We start from the raw sequence: 6,128 nt of genomic DNA on the forward strand, positions 1-6,128 counted from the left end.
CACCATTCACCTCATTCCCTGTGAACCCTCGTCTAATGGCTATTTAATTCATACTACTAACGGATTATCAAAGCCATTTAAATTAGTCATTATGGAGAGCATAGATTGTGAGACAGCCGTGGGAGGTGGGTCACGTTAACCAAAAGGGAGGAAAGATGAGGAAAGCATGCAAATGAAATATAAAAAAGGATGACTTTTCTTAGCTCCCTGTAGTTTCCCAAGGCTCTACTTTTGATTTAATCTGCTATAAAACTGAGCCCACTGTGGGAAGCCCTCGGGGAGGAGCCTCTATCCTACACTTTTACCAGAAATAATGTTACGAATTCAAGAGAAGGAGCAGAGACAAAAGAAGATGTGTGTGCTACACACACGTATTCTTTCTCTTACACTTAGAGAACAAAGCTTTAAAGAGAAAAAATGGAGGAGTGAGGCGACGAGCATAAAATACAGGCTACACAGAAGCCAATAAAATATGGATCTCAAACATCACATTGAAGTAACGAGGTGACCTTGTAGCCAGAGAGTGGCATTTGTAAAAAGCTAAGATAAGGAAAAGGAAAAGCAAATACATTTAGGTTGGACTCTATTTATTTTATGTCAGCCTGCATTACTCTTCTTTCTCTCTCTCTCTTTCTCTTTCTCTCTCTCTCTCTCTCTCTCTCTCTCTCTCTCTCTCTCTCTCTCTCTCTTCCTCCCTCCCTCTCTCTCTCTCTCTCTCTCTCTCTTCCTCCCTCCCCCCCCCCCTCTCTCTCTCTCTCTCTCTCTCTCTCTCTCTCTCTCTCTCTCTCTCTCTCTCTCTCTTTCTCTCTCTCTCTCTCCGTCTCTACATTGCATTGTTAAAGCATTTTGCAAGGCAGCTTGACTGTTTCCAGACTCTGTAAATTCACTTTGAAAGTAGTATAAGTGAAAGCAAGATCTGAATTTTATTATCCAGACTTATGTTAAAGGAATAGGTCAACAATTTATTTATTCTCTTTCTTGCCAAGAGTTAGATGAGAATATATATATTTTTTAAAACTCATTTATGCTGTGATTTACAGTTTTTCTCGATTGCTAAGACACATTTCTTGAAAGCTTCTCTCCTTTTCTCTAAACTGTGAACACAAACCCCAATTTTCAAGCTACATTCACAAAACCTCAGACTCTTCTTGCAAAACCAAACTTTCACCTCAAAACAGTTCAATCTGTGCCCAAAACTGAACTTTTTTGTCAATCAAAATTAAAAACACTACTGAGCAGTCACTAAACACTACATAGAAAAATAGAAAACACAATGCTCAGGACATGAAGCTGAATGCATGTTGCAAAACAAAAAACCTTTGCATTTAGCACTTTACACAAAGACAAAAAACAGAAATCTTGTGCATTTACACGCAGCACTTGTACAAAACAAACAGAAATCGTATGCATTTGCCACTTGTGTACGTGTGCCACCTGTCCTCCCACCCTCATGTGAAAGTCTTTCAATTCTACAAAAAGAGAACATGCATGGAAAATGCAAACATGCAAACATGCAAAATATACATGGAAAACTAGACCTACAGACAGTTAGACTAACCCTCCATTACAATACTACAGTACATTGGCACAGTGATGTACTGAAACATATAATTACTTACAGTATATACTGTGGTACAGTATATACTGTAATATGTCATACAGTAATTTGCTCTCAACATGTACATACTTTACTATAATGTCAAAAAAGATAATTACCTGTTCTCTTCTCTAAATCTTCGGATTATGGTGGACACAGTGAATCTACCGATGTTTGGTTGTACCCTTTGTCCGGCCTCCCTCATGCTCATACCATCGACAAGAACATGGTCAATCACAGTAGCTCTGATTTCATCAGATATTACTGTTCTTTGTCTTCGCTGACCACCTTGACCACCTCGACCTCCTCGACCTCCTCGACCTCCTCGACCTCCTCGACCCCCTCTCACACAAACTCTTCCTCTCAGATTTCTATCCATTGTAGTGCCTCACAAATCAGTGCTCTCTGAAATCGTCGTCAATAAATGTTTTTTTTTCTTGCTTCTTACTGTAATCAACACATTACTACAGCTCTCCAGTGCCAAAGCACGTACTTTAAACATACTACGGTGTCAGAGCTCCTGTCAGAGATTAATGATTCTAATTCAGAGGATCACTGCAGATGTAAAACACAATAAAAGCCCTGTTTCTACTTCGCATTGAAATCCTACATTATTATTCTTATAACCATTTGAGATTAAAGGGTGCTGAGAGATGCACGAGTGCATCCACACATGAGCACGCAGCCACAGATGTTTGACACAGAGCACTTCATCAGCTCATGTCTCCGCTCACCACAGGCCACCGGCTCTCCTGCACCGAGAAAATGTCTTCCAAACCATATAAATATTTATGTCCATTAATAGTAAAGAGGCAGCACAAGTAGATGCATAATGCTTTGGTACTGGTCTTATTTTTCGAAGGAGATGCACTCCAACGACGTCTCTGTCACCATGACAACAGAGTTCAGCGAGCGAGCCGAGCAGGACTTAACCCTGTCAGTCTGCTCAGACTAAAGTAGCATGATTCTGATAGAGAGGGGGAACAATGTGCATGTAAAGTGCACTCCAGCAGCAATATGCATGTTAACAATAACTTGTAGTCACTTAAACATCACAGGGACACACGTTTTTCGCAAGAGAGAGCAAGTACAACGCGCTTTGACACTACCTCTGTGAATAGTCTAACACCACAGATGTCAAAATGTGGATATGGACATGATTAGATGATCTCAGGCCATTTCTAGACATTGTGACCAAGCAGCAGGAGCCACAGAATACTGTGACCATATAAAGATGTGGACGCTTATGAGGAAAGCAGATGCGAGGAATTACAAACTATCACATTCACATTCCACAGACCAATGTGTGCCTGAGTCCAAGGCCAAAACATTGTCTTAACAAGCGAGCTGGAGATTGATTGTCCTCCTGCTGTCAGATGTTCGTTGAATGGGGAATTTTGAAAGAATCATTTATAAGAGTGAACACTATCACAAGTATAAACAAACAAATAATTCCACCGTTGCTATCCTCATGCTCTGGGCTTTTAGTCTGTCAGAGCGTTGAAATTTTGTGATCGCGGACATGATTTCCCTTTGCACTGACATCTCCTCTGGGAGCAGCGACAGTGCTGGGATAGAAGATGGATGGAGAATGATGCTACAGCTGGTGAATGAGAAACAAATGAAAGACAGGAAGCACAGATAAAACAGAGGCGTGTGTCAGAAAACAGAAGCGTTGGGTTATTAGGGTGTGTGTTGAACACAGCAGCTCCATGAGGGATTAGGAGGCCGAGCAGCAGGAGCGATTTGCTCCAGAGAGAACAGCTTACTGACTTTCTGCTTTCAAGCTAACACAGCTTTTACTTCCAGACTCAGTGTGCATGCATGCGCCGGCTCAAAGTGCCTCCTCCAAGATTAACAGAGAAGTTTGGTCATTGTGTGAAGAAAATACATAATATCTTCCACCACAAGACAGAGCTGGAAAAGTTGAGTTTTTTTCCTGATGAAAAAAGCTTTCGAAGTGAGGGGTTTACATCATACAGTTAGTCATTTTTCCTACGATGAGAGAGGGCCTCTGTAATGACAAGGGTCTGTCTCTCAAGCTGTCGTCAAAGACAATCACTCTCTCTTAAAGAGAGATGACCTTGTTAAAGAGTCAAAGTTTATTTGTATAACACCTTCAAATGGAGAATGCGATAAAAGAAATGCATCAAGAAAAGAAAGAATGAAGGAAGAATAAATGAGTCAGGGAAAGGTACAGGAAACAATTGACGTTTTATTTTAGATTTTAAAGTGGTTAAAGTCGGGGCTCATTTAATATCATTTAGAAGTTTATTCCATTTGTGTGTAGTGTATAACCGAATGCAGCTTCATTGTGTTTTTGGTTTGAAATTGAAGATCTTCTACTCGACTGCTTCCAAAAGATATAAAGCAACAATACTAGTTATATATTCTTCAAACAAATTAGCCATTTTGACCCAAAGACCAATGAAATGATGTATAAACTAGCAACCACCCTTAAAATCTGCTCTATGAACTACTTTAACCAGTGTAACGATTTATTACAGCTTCCTCAAAAGGATTTTCCCCTAAAATGACCATCAGACAACTGCAGTATGTACGTAAGTCAACAACCGGACCTTTAACAAGAACACATCACTCCTGTTCCTAAAGGAAATGTGCATTAGAACTGCTCTAATGTTATAAGACGGTTGGATTCATCAATGTTATTGCTGGAATCTTGGATCCCAACCACATCAATACAATACAGTGGGAGGAAAAACAAGCATGTAGGTTGTAAACAAACAGTTCGGACAGATTTTCTCAACCACTTTATTTGAGAGGTAAACTCAAAGGTTAGAGCAACTGTAATGGATGGCATTTGCACACAATTACAGTCGATCAAAGTTGAACCAAGGACTGTGATGGATGTTCATAACAGGCAGCTTGGGTGAATATTGGTAGATTTTTCTCTTTTCAATAGGCTAACCACAGGGATAGTTTATCCGTTACTCTGGCTTCTTTTTTCTTTTTTTAGCAATGTGCTCCCAGCTCTCTGGTAGGCAAAATGTCATTAGCACTGATAGAAAGGATGTGCTCAGTCAGGTCCCCTGCTCCTTGTTCAAACTGTGGTAGCACTATTCTGAATACTTTTCAATTGTCGAATGATCTTTTCCATTGCAAATTCCGATGCAGTTGTCATCCCTGCTGGAGAAGAAGTTTGAAAAAACCTCTAATTCATTATTAGAGGTTCCATTTTTTTCCATCTATTTGGTCATATTAATAACCAGCGTCCACTGGAAAAAATAACTTGCCTGCTATTCCACACTGCTTTATACCGTCTCTCCGTTAGAGGTGATGTTATACGTTTAGACTGCGACCCACAACATCCCCCACTCCTATCTGAGTGGGAGAGGGAGATACCCCATGTAGAGTCAGAATAGACGAGGGTGTGGACGAAGACTGGCCTGCCTGCAGTGACAGCAGGACGTTCTCACACACACACGCCCTCTGTGTCCCACTGATGTCGGAACCCCAGAGAGCATGAGAGGAGGGTGGGATTTTTTGGCAGGGGGCTGGGTGGGGGTGATGGTGGGGGTGTGTGTGTGTGTGTGTGGGGGGGCAGGGTTGTGTGTCTCAGCTGTGCCTTAGGACAGTGATACAGCAAAATCCAGGACAGGAACACACACACACACACACACACACACACACACACACACATGCCACTCACTGTTATTAATACAGGTCGTCAATTAGGCGTGACCTAGAAAGTCTGTCTGCACGAAAGCTACACAACAAGCTGAAACAGGCTGATGGGCTCAAAGCGCTCCAAATCCCTCCACTCAGCTCACTGTCTAAAAACCTGGATTAACTCTCACACATATTAACACACACATGCAGATTGAACACTTAAAAAAAAAAAAATTCAACCCCGAGACTGATTTATAATGCAGTAACAGACGGAGGGGCATATAAAGGTTGCATGTCGCAGGACAAAAACAACAAAAAAAAGACACGCGAGGAGTGCCAACATTGAAATTAGGCAACTAATTTAAAGCCTTTGAAATTGCTCTCTGTGCAGTTGTCAGCAGAAGAGACAATTAGTTCCAGCATGTCTGTAACTTGTTTCTGGTACTCTGCACGTACTGCACGCTGTGAGGAAGCTGGCAAACAACGCTAACCTGCAGTGAGCGATACGGATACCCTCATCTTTTTCTCACACTATTTTTCTTTCCTTCGTTTAGAGTGCAGGGAGCATCTGAGTCTTTAGGGGTCATGTTTAAGTGCATTAGCAGGGAGGTGGTTGTTGAGGCAGAAGGATGTTCTGAAGGTGAAAAGGGTGAAGGTTTTCCTCCTGTGCCAGGCATGTGCTCTCGGTTATTGCGAGCAAGGACGTGCCAGGAGCAAGCAGGCGCATTTTGGCTCCGTTCCCTGAACCTAGACCCTCTGCTTACATTCATGGTCTCATCTTAAGCACTTTTCCTCCTCTATTGTTCCACAAGGCCTATCTAAAGGGTTTATGCTTCTGACTTGTGCTAAGCACTCTGGGTGACGGAGCCAGAGCTCATCACAAATCCTACAACCCTCTGCA

Source organism: Echiichthys vipera (assembly GCF_963691815.1).
Source record: "Echiichthys vipera genome assembly, chromosome: 7".
Taxonomy (NCBI): Eukaryota; Metazoa; Chordata; class Actinopteri; order Perciformes; family Trachinidae; genus Echiichthys; species Echiichthys vipera.